The sequence below is a fragment of the Puma concolor genome, chromosome A3, assembly GCF_028749965.1.
Source record: "Puma concolor isolate L17-30 chromosome A3, mPumCon1.1.hap2, whole genome shotgun sequence".
NCBI lineage: Eukaryota > Metazoa > Chordata > Mammalia > Carnivora > Felidae > Puma > Puma concolor.
In genome coordinates, this window is record NC_141669.1 from 38137104 (window position 1) to 38148462 (window position 11359).

Genomic DNA, 11359 nt, shown 5'->3' on the forward strand with positions numbered 1-11359 from the left:
TCACGGACCTCGAGATCACGACCTGAGCCGAAGTCGGCCGCTTAACCGACTGAGCCACCCAGGCGCCCCGAGCATACAACTCTTGATCTCGGTGTTGTAAGTTTGAGCCCCACACTGCATGTAGAGATTACTTAAAAAAATAAAATCTTAAAAGATTTTTAATTTTTTTCCAACTTTAATTGTTTTTCAATTTTATTTATTTTTGAGAGTAAGAGACCAGAGTGAGTGGGAAAGGGACAGAGGGAGAGGGAGACACAGAATCCAAAGCAGGCTCCAGGCTCTGAGCTGTCAGCATGGAGCCTGATGGGGGCTCGAACCCACAAGCTGTGAGATCATGACCTGAGCTGAAGTCGGACTCTTAACTGACTGAGCGACCCAGGTGCCCCGAAATCTTAAAAGTTTTTAAAATCAAGGCTGTATGTGTGCGTATTGAGTCCCGTGATTCAGCAAGGCTAGTAACAGAAATGGGATTCCAACCACCATCTCTCCCTTTCCTCATGCTACTCCACTCTGTTCTTTTGTTGGAGTATTTGTGTGTAGCTGAATAATATACATTTGTGTAACCACTTGGCCCTTCCAGCTTTCAGTTTTTGACTTCCCATAGTGGAAAATGATTTGTAGTTCTACTTGTCTTCAACTTTTACCATACACAGACCTTAACCTCCCACCTTAACTGTATAATTGGGTCTTAATTTTGGTAAGAATAATATTCAGAGTATTTAAAAGTCGAGTCTTATAGTACAAGTTTTTGTTTTTCTGTGGAGTGGTCTTTTCTAGGTTCTTGTCACTAATCCATTTAGTACTACTTGTCTGATTTCCTCCTAGGACTTACTGGAAGCACTGGGAATGTTACTAATTTATTAGGGAAGCCTCTCTCAAAGCTTATCTGCTCCAATCTAGACAAGTTTCATATCTGCATCCTAAAATTTCCCTCTTCGTTCTGGGAGCTTTACTGCCGTTGTTAGGTTTACTATTTTCTGTAGTCCTGTGTTCGTTTTTCATGCTTTATGCGCTTGTTCTTATGGAGAACACCCTGTAGCAACTTCCTGGAAAGAGTGTTGGGGAGGATTTTGGGGGGACTTTGCGTGGCTGGAATGTGTTTTTTCTTTTATTATATCTTCACATTTAGTTGATAATTTGCATATAAAACTAGGATTGAAATAATTTCCATTAAGAATATTGAAGGCATTGCTTTCAGTGCTGCTGTGGAAAAAGTCTGAAGCCTTTCTGATGTGTGTGTGACCCATCTTTCTGGAAGTTTGTTAGGATATTTAGTTCTTAGTGTTAGAAACCTGACAGTGAAGAGTTGGTTTGCTTTTCAGTGAACTGAGTACTTCACTCTGAAGTACAGAAAATTACAGTTTTAAGTTCTAGGAATTTCCTGAATTACCTTGATATCCTTCTTGCAGTTTTTGTTTTGAGCTTTTTAAGCTATGCAACTAGTCCTAATTTCTGAGTGTTTTGCTCAGTACATTTTTGTTTCTCTGACCTAGTCCTTTTTTGGGGGGAGATGACCTCAGCTTTCTTGTCTGATCCTATTAAAATTTCTGCTTTTTAATTTCCAAAATCTTAAAAGCATCCTACTAGTGGATGCAGTCAGTATCTCTGAGGATATTAATGATAATTAAAGTATTTTTCTACCTATTTTTCACTCTGGCTTTTCACTCTAGTCTCTTAATGCCGAGTGGCTTTTCTCTGCAACCTGGTGATTTCTGGTCATCTCCTATTTGTAAGAGTGAAATACTAAGATGCTGGTGGGAAGCTCTGGGTGTGTAGGTGGCCCTTGTGAGACTGTGTGGCCTTTGTCTTGGGCAGTGGTTCTTCCACCCCCCCGGAATATATGGCAATATTTAGAGACTTTCTTTGTTGTCAAAGTAGGGGGTTGCTCCTGGGCAGGGATATTGCTATAAACATTCTGCAGTCACAGGGGTGTCCCCTGACAGCAAAGAATTACCTGGCCTAAAATGTCAAAAGTCTGAGGTTGATAAGCCCTGGTCTAGGCTGGTCTAGTTAGACAGTTTCCTTGGGAGAATCCCAGAGGAGAATCAGAAAGGTAAAGGCCTGACTGCTCAAAGTTCTGACTCTTTCTTGGGGTAAGAGTTCACTATGTATTTTAATCCTGTGTCCAGTACAGGCAGTCCTTGCTTTGTGTGGCTTAATTATGTACGAATTGGTTACCACAGTTTAGGTAAATAACACCAGTCCCCCTACAACATGGTTCAAGTTTCAGTTGCCATGGTATATTCACTGTGAGTGATTGCATAAAGTTACAAACTTGAACGCTTGTTCTTCAGTCCACAAATCACATTTACAAAAGAAAGATGTGCAGCTCCATGAATGGCTTACCGGATCACTTCTTTCAAAGTCTGTTGGTGATTGGTTGTTGTTCATCTGTTAGTTTACTCACTGAGGACAAGATTCCCCCCAGTGGCAGAGACCCTAAGCTTTCAGCACTCCTGTTTGGTTATGCTCCAGATTCTCTTGGGGGTTTGAATGAAAATGTGAAAATTTTTTCTTTCTTTTTTTTTAACCATCACACACAATGTTCATTAATCAGCCAGTGGACAGGTTTATTTCAACTTTTTTTTTTTTTTTTTAAGTTTATTTTGAGAGAGAAAGAGTACCTGTGTGAGCAGGGCAGGGGCAGAGAAGCCCAAGGAGGCTCCACAATCAGCACAGAGCTGGACATGGGGCTCAATCTCATGACTCTGAGATCATGACCTGAGTTGAAACTAAGAGTTGGACCCAAGCTCAAAGGACTGAGCTACTCAGGCACCCCAGATGGGGGAGGTTGTCGGGAGGATTTCAGCAAATGGAATACATGAATGGGGGAGGGGCAGAGGAAGAGAGAGAGAGAGAATCTTAAGGCTCTGGGCCCAGTGCAGAGCCTGACACGGGTAGGGACTCCATCCCAAGATCAACCATGAGATCATGACCTGAGCTGAAATCAAGAGTCAGATGCTCAACAACTGAGCCACCCAGGTGCCCCTTTACTGGAGTGTTTTAAAACAAATCCCAAACATAGCATCTTACCTGTGAAATACTCGGGGACATGCCTAAAAGATAGTGTTTTGTTGTTTTTAAATGTTATCATCGTATTGTGCCCTAACAGCTTCTTAGACTCCTAGTCTTTCTGTTTTTAACCTCTCTTCCATGGTCTCTTCTGGAGGTACCATTTCCTCAAATTTCCTAGCTTTTTAGTGGCCGTCTTAGCTTCAGCCTTTTCAGGTCTGCCCTTTGCTGCCTTTGCTGCCTAGCTGCCGAGTTCTGTGGTTTTGTATCCACGGCTGTTGTGTGTCCCAACAGTAGTCCCTTACTACCACTTTGGTGGTGTTTCAGAGGGAATGAAGGTTAATATTTCAGTCTGTGTTTACTTAGGAATTCTTGACTCATTGATACTTTAATTCTTTTTTTTTTTTTTAAGTTTATTTATTTTAGAGGGAGAGAGCATGGGAGGGGCAGAGAGAGAGAGAGAGAGAGAGAGTGAGAGGGGGGAATGAGAATGAATCCCAAGCAGGCTCCGCTGTCAGCCTGGAGTCTTATGTGGAGTTCGAATTCATGAACCATGAGATCATGACCTGAGCCGGAATCAAGAGTCGGACGCTCAACCAACTGAGCCACCCAGGTGCCCCAATACTTTTTTTAAAGTGGAAAATTTATTGGAATGTTTAAGTTGAAAAGAATTCTGAACAATTAAGCATAGAAGGTAGAGAATGAAGTTCACTTGCTTTCCCCTTTCTCAGTCCCATTACCCAAAGGTAACTGTCAGTAGCTTGCATATCAGTAAATTGTAGTTAACTGTCAAAGGCTTGCATATTTTAGGCATTTCGCCTATGCATATATGCACAGGTGTGTGTGAGCGCACAAGAAAAATCTTTTTTTTTTTTTTTTTTTTTTGAGACATGAAGCTGTTTATTCCTTGGTAAATCCCCCTTGGTGTCTAGAAGTTAAATGGTGTCATTCACAGAATAAACAGGGCAACGTTGAGTCACCTGATTAACCTGTTGTGCAGAGAACTAGATAAATGTTACACAATCATTTACTTGTGTTTACTGGCAAGTTGCTGTGTCCTTTGCAAGCTGGGCTAAGCTTTAGGCTAAGCTAGTGCTTTCAACAGTGCATTTCCTGACTGGTAGGAAATAAAAGGATTTGTTCTCACCCACTCCTTCACCTTCAGGCAACATAAAACCTTTAGAGACACAAGGTGACAAAGTTAAGATTGTTGCTCATTAAAAGCTGGGTTGTGTTTGTTCCCTGTGAAATGTGGTGTCAGGATGCCTGGTCTGTTAAAACCCTGTCTCCCACTGTGTGCAGTGCATAAGATTTTCATACACCTTAATTGCCCATTGTTTTCCCTTGCCTAACGCCAAAATTCTGATCAGTGCCCCAGTTTTGGTAAGGTTGTTGAGCTGTACCCATGGCATGAAACTGGTTTCTCTGTAATACTGTTCTCTTTCTCTCTCTTTTTTGTTTTTAAGTTTATTTATTTATTTTGAGAGAGAGAGCACGAGCAGGGGAGAGGCAGAGAGGGAGAGCTGTTCTCTGTCTGCCTTTCTCTTCACCTCTACTTGGGAGATGTAAATTCTGTCCATTGTTTCACCTGAGACACAGATATTTGAAAAGCCGAGAGGGTCAGCTAGCTGGAGGTTGCTGAGGTGTTTACACCAAACTATTCCTTTTGTAACAGATGGAGACTTTTGAAAGCTTATGAATAGATTTTTAAAAATAACTACTAAAATAAAACACTGGAGCTGCTCATTGGCAGTAGTCCTTGCCTTTCTAATGATTGGGCTGTAGTGTAAACCCCTTTTGTTACATTCAGAGATGATGCTGGATTTCTCTCATCTGAACATACTGTGCGGTGCAGAATGCTATTTATTAGAAGGACAAGATGATTATTTTCTGGGGATTGCTGATAGAGCAAGGTTTCCCCTCCCAGAGTATTATTGCTAAAGACCTAGATAGCAGGTTTCTACTTCCCATTCATTCTATTTCTAGAAGCAAGCAAATGTTCTCTAATTGCAGGCTTGGGCTGAATGCCTCAATAGTGTTTCCCACTGTGCTAATTGGAAAAATATAATTCTCAACTAATTGTGTCCTGCTTTGCAAAATAATAGTTGGCAGCCGAGTTGCCAGTTTGGTTCCTAAAGCGAAGTGGTACTTTTATGTTAGCTGTAAGGATAATGGACCTTTGGAAATTCCAGGAAGAGCTTATGCTGTGTACAAGTACCATTAGAGATCAAACTTCGGCCCATAAGAGCTCAGTGCCTAATGGTATCTTTATCTAGGAACCTTTATTAAATTTAATTTCAATTAAAATTTTTTTGCGGGGGCAGGTTCTGGAAGTGTTAGTCAATATTTTCCATTAGTTGAGTGGTCCTATGATGGGCCTTGTGTGTGCCTTATTGATTTGGAAGGGAGATAATTTTCTTTTAGCTAAGGTCTCGGCCTCTGGCAGGCTCTCCGTCGACATCAAATATGGTTGGCCTTGCCAGCTTTTTGGAAATACTGTCAGCTTGTGTGTATAGAGTTGATGTGATACTTCTGTTTAGAATCTTTGGATTTTCGCAGAGTTCACTCTCTAGTATAGAGTCACTCTCTAGTATAGAGAAGGGCTTTAAATTCAAAGTTTCCATTGGAATCAGAGATCTTAAAGACAGTTGATTGCCTCATGTGTACAGTATAGAATAGTGGTTAGGAACATAAGATTTGAGCCAGATTTATCTGGGTTCTAATCCCGGCTCTAGCACTTGCTAGTTGTGTGTATCCTGGAGGCTGTTTCTAAGCCTCAGTTCCCTTGTCTAAAGATGGTGATAATAGTGGTACTTATGTCACAGGATTTTCATGAGATTTATATGAAATAATGCAATGTGAAGTGTGCAATGCCTGGCACTTCATAAGCACTTTGTAAATAGGGTTTATTAACTGATCTCATCCTCCAAATAAACATATGTAATTTTCTTGACACGGTAATTTTCAACTTGACATTAATTCTGTAGATACCTTTCCTTGACTGGTGTGACAATATTCCTTGACTATCCCTTTATTTCTTAAGTCTGAAATAAAGGATTTAATTCTGGTGGAGTGTCTTTGAAGAAAAGTATATAGGACTCTGTATAAAAGGGAATAGGTTAAACTGAATGAAAGGAAATCCTAGGAACAGAGAAGAAAGTGTATTTTTTTCCCAGGTGAAAGAGGCCCAAGGACTGTTACAGTGGCATCATGGTCAGCAGGGTAGAAAGACTCTTTCTGTCTTGCCCCATCTTCAGCATGTGATTACTACCTCAGGACTTGAAGACCCAAACGTATCAGTTTTCTCATTATTGGTAATATTTTGATCACTCAGTCCCCATAAGCAGGAAATAGCAAGTAGTTTAGATGCCTTAGGGAAGATATGTGCACATCCTGGAGGGTGGGCTATAAGCCCCCCTCTTGGTTCTAGTTTCTGCATTTGAATCCAGTCAGAAGAAAGAAGTCATGGGTGCTTTAACAGAGAATTTAATAAAAGAGTTAACTAGGTGTAGAGTGTTAACCTGCAACTGAAATGGCAAAAAACAACTATGGCATCGTAGAAGCAGCAGCTACAGAGGCTGGGGAAATAAAGATAAGATGGTGGAATTATTAAAACTTTTAGAAGCTTGGAGAAGAGACCTTGTGAAGCTGAAACTCCGACCTCTGAGGAAGGGTTTCTATTGGCTGGTGCCAGGTCTGCACCAGTGAGGAGGGCATGCTTAGTGACTAAGGTATGTGAAAAGGCGGATTCTGTGAGGGCTGAAAAGCTGCAGACAGTATTCAGCTGCTGTACAGAAGGGAACTGCTGCTGTTGTAGTCAAGAAATGTGAGGGTGACCTTCACAGGAATAGGAAGCCAGCAAGAAGTAGGTTCCTTCACCTGTGGTCTCCTCAGCCCCCGCTAGTGACAGACTGCAACAGGGAAGCAGCTGCAAACATGCCTTCTGGCCAGTCCCAGCCCTGGTGTCCCCACAAAGCTTATAGGCTCTGAGGTGTGAGAGCTTAACCAACATAGGGGTGTCTGTCAGATATCTCCATTTGACTTGATTTTATTAAAAATATTTTTTTCTAGATTTGATTTTCAAGTAATTTCTACACCCAGCGTGGGGCTCCAACTTCCAACCCCAAGATCAGGAGTCGCATGCTTCACCAACTGAGCCAGCCAGGCACCCCAGATTTCTCCATTTTAAAAGAATCTTTGGAATTAATACCTGATCGCTGGAGTGAAAGTGAGATTGTGTGACTGTCTTGTGCCCTAGCAGTCTTTCACCCAGTTGCCTTAGTATTCCCTGGTGAATCTTGGCATCAGTTATCACTAAGATGGTTGTAAAATGGTGATTTTTCTATTTTTCTCATTCCTTGTGTGTTTATTAGTTGGTGTTCTTTGGTAAAGGAGAGCTTTCTCTTCTCCCTCATCACTTTCCCTGGGAAATGTGGTTTTCATTTGGGTGGCCACATACCCTGCTAAGAGCTGGAGTTGTAATACTAAGTAAGAGCTGGGATAGAACAGACACCGGTGTAGGCAGCTAGCACTCTGTCACAGTTCCTGGCCTAAGCAGCCTTAATACTGCAGTTGAATCTATAATGGACTTGAGTTGTAAAAGCTTCAGAAAAAATAAGAAGGAATTAGTGTTTTACATATGGAAGGATGAGGGAAACAGCCTGAATTCACCCATAGTCTCTGGTGTTTTCAGGGTCATTCCTCATTCTCCTGAGAGGACTAAATGGGTCAGTGGTTCATAGCCACAGCTGTACCTTGGACTCGTCTGGAGAGATGAGGCCTGGGTTCCAGCCAGGGGCATTTTGGGATTTCATAGGTATAGGTGTGACCTGGGCATCAGAATCTCTATTTGTTCCAAAGTGCTTCTAGAGTTGAGGGCTCTGAAACAGGCAGCCTAAATTGGTCACATGGGATAAATTTGTATTCTCTGTTCCATTCCATTGGACAAGAATAAAGGAACTGAACTAGGTATTGGCATGCCTTGCTTTCAAATCAGCACTTTCAAAAATCTGCCCACTGTTCGCATTTGACCACGTGGTATATTTGTAATTTGACTTTTCCCCTTAAAAAACATAAAAACAAAAAAAGGGGGGGGGGGGGAGGCCGCCTGGGTGGCTCAGTCGGTTAAGAGTTCGACTTCTCAGGTCATGCGGTCCATGAGTTTGAGCCCCGCGTCGGGCTCTGTGCTGACAGCGCAGAGCCTGGAGCCTGTTTCGGATTCTGGGTCTCCCTCTTTCTCTGACCCTCCCCTGCTCATGCTCTGTCTCAAAAATAAATAAACGTTAAAAAAAAATTTTTTTTTAAAGTAGTCAAAATCCAACCTGACATGGCTAGTCCAGATCCAGGCAACCAGATTTAGAGTGATTCTTAGGACTTTAGTCACAAATTCATTTGAGCATCTATAAAAGCGGAAACACCTTTTTTGTATCTTCTGCACGGAGCGAAGGAGAGACTCCCAAAGGTGAGTACATATAAGGGGTGGAATGTCTGAGGAAAAATGACAGAAGTTGCTACTGTGTATGGAGCCTTTGCCACATCCCCAGCAACGTGCTACATATTCAATATAAAGTAGGTCTTTAAAACTTTTAAGGTTTGATGTGAAATATTTAAGACATGGAAAAGGTTCTGTAAAGAATGAAATAATGAATACTTTTTACCCACAGTGTAGCTTAAGGTTCAGGTCCTTAGGCGCCTGGGTGGCTCAGTCAGTTAAGCATCTGACTCTTGATTTTGGCTCAAGTCATGATCTCATGGTTTGTGAGGTCAAGCCCCACATTGGGCTCTGTGCAGACACTTCAGAGCCTGCTTGGGATTATCTGCGTCCCTCTCTTTGCCTCTCTCTCTCTCTCTCAAAAATAAAATAAAATAAAGGTTCTAGGGTCTGGATTGTTTTCTCTTTGTTCCACTTAGAGCTACTAACTACTTGTGTTAATTATTACATAATAATAGATACCCAGAGCTACAGCTAAGATAGAAACTGAAGGGAAGACATTTCTTACCCTACGTGGATATTGACAAATATGTATATTTAATGAATTTCAAAATTTTAAATCCACTCAATACTGCTGATTGGAGTTCACTTTTCTCATGTTCTACGAATAGTACATTTATAAAATCAACTACCCATGACTTCTAATCTACTATTTTCATTTTTCCATTTCTGTTCTAGTCCTTGCTATAACAGAATATTTATTTTTTACAATGTTTAGTTTTGAGGGACAGAATGCGAGCAGGGGAGGGGCAGAGAGAGAGTGGGAGACACAGAATCCGAAGCAGACTCCAGGCTCCAAGCTGTCAGCACAGAGCCTGATGCGGAGCTTGAACTCACGAACCACAAGATCATGACCTGAGCTGAAGTCGGACACTTAACCAACTGAGCCATCCAGGCACCCCCAGAACATTTGATTTTTTTTTTTTAAATTTTTAATGCTTATTTATTTTTGAGACAGCACAAGCAGGGGAGGGGCAGAGAGAGGAAGGCACAGAATCCGAAGCAGGCTCCAGGCTCCAGGCTCCGAGCTGTCAGCACAGAGCCTGATGTGGGGCTCGAACCCACGAACTGCAAATCATGACCTGAGCCGAAGTCAGACGCTTAACTGAACAGCCACCCAGGCACCCCTGGAATATTTAATTTCTAATTAAATATGTAATTATGAAATAGATGCAATTTAGATTTTCTGTGTCATAATCTTTAGAAGATTTTTTTCAAGGGGAAATCAATATTAGGGTAGTACAAAATGAGTCCTACCTCACATTGATTTAGCACTCATTTTGCTTTCACTCATTACAATAATTCAGGAAGCTACATATTACAGATGAGAAGACTAAGACATTCTAAGGGTTAGGAAACAATCCAAGGTCACAGTACACTAGGGAATGTGACATTATGGTGATGGAGAAAGTTAAAAGGGACATTTAATCTGGGGCCCGCAAAGAATAGATTCAACATGTGAGGCGGGAGCCTTCCCAAATCTGAGCTCAATGGACCACTAGATGCCAGTTGGACTGCTCCTACAGTGGAGGAGTGCTAAGAAAATGAGTGAGGGAGTGTGGAAACGTTGGCTGTGTGCTTTGGCGATAGCTCCTTCAGAAAATTGCAGCCAGCAGAAGATCTGGATACCATAAAGGCAATGCCACTGAGACTTCTGCATGTGCTTGGAGAAAAGAGTCCTTACTAAAACCTGTGACCTGTGCTTTCGGGGTCCTCAAGCCCATACAAATAAGTGAAAGAAAACTGAAGAACAGTGAGGTTGTTGTTGGCTTAGTAGGTGGTAGATGGAGATGCCTCTATTCCCCACTTCTGGGGTTTTATTGCTAGAGACTTGTACCCTATTTTTTTTTCTCTCTCTCTCTAATGTCCGTTCATTTTTGAGAGCAAGAAAGAGCTTGAGCAGGGGAGGGCAGAGAGGGAGACACACAATCCAAAGCAGGCTCCAGGCTCTGAGCTGTCAGCACAGAGCCCCATGTGGGGCCTGAAGCGTGAGATCATGACCTGAGCCAAAGTCACACCCAACTGACTGAGCCACCTAGGTGCCCCTGGAGTCTTGTACCCTTAATGAGGTCTTCCATATCAACCATATGAACCAAGGTGGAGTGTTGGACTAAAACAGTCCGATTTGTAAGAATAGTTACAATCATCTAGACAATGCTGCCATTTCCTGCACGCGGTGTGGTGCCTGCAGCTCTGGCCTTCCTGTTACAAACCCACGGTCTGTGGCAGCTTGGTCTCCCCTGACCGCAGGAGGAAACTGTGATGGTGCCATGACAAGGCTGAGTTTGCCCACACCCTGCGTGAAAGAGGGGACTCCCCACTCCCACCTTGCAGAACTTTCTGTCAAACGGCAGAGTTCACTGGCCTACTTGATATAAAATTTCTGGTACAAGCAGATGAGAAATCTGCTTTGGAACGAGAGAGAGAGAGAGGCTGTTTCTGGAATTGCCTTTGTGAGGCTGCTGGGCTAATACTAGGGGCTTGCTTCCTGCTTGGTTCTCCCGAGCAGCCCTCCTGGCACCACAGAATAGCCAAGTACCTCAGGATGGACAGTGGCCATTAACAGGCAAGCCTGCATCACCAGGGCCCTTTATGCATTCCGTAACTTGTGTCCCAAGACACAAAACACTGCACACAGCCCCTGTCACTTAGAGCTTGTATGTGCCCTTTATTGAGGGACTGGCTGGAATAGGCAGTGAGAGAGAACCTGGCTTTGCCTGCTGTTGGGGTTCTAGTTGCTGATTAGGTCACATGTATTTCCTGGGCCTTTCTTTAGCCTTACACTGGGGTGGACAAGGGCTTTTGAATCATGAGCTTGGGAAATAATTATAAGAATGTTATAAAGACAAGTGATGT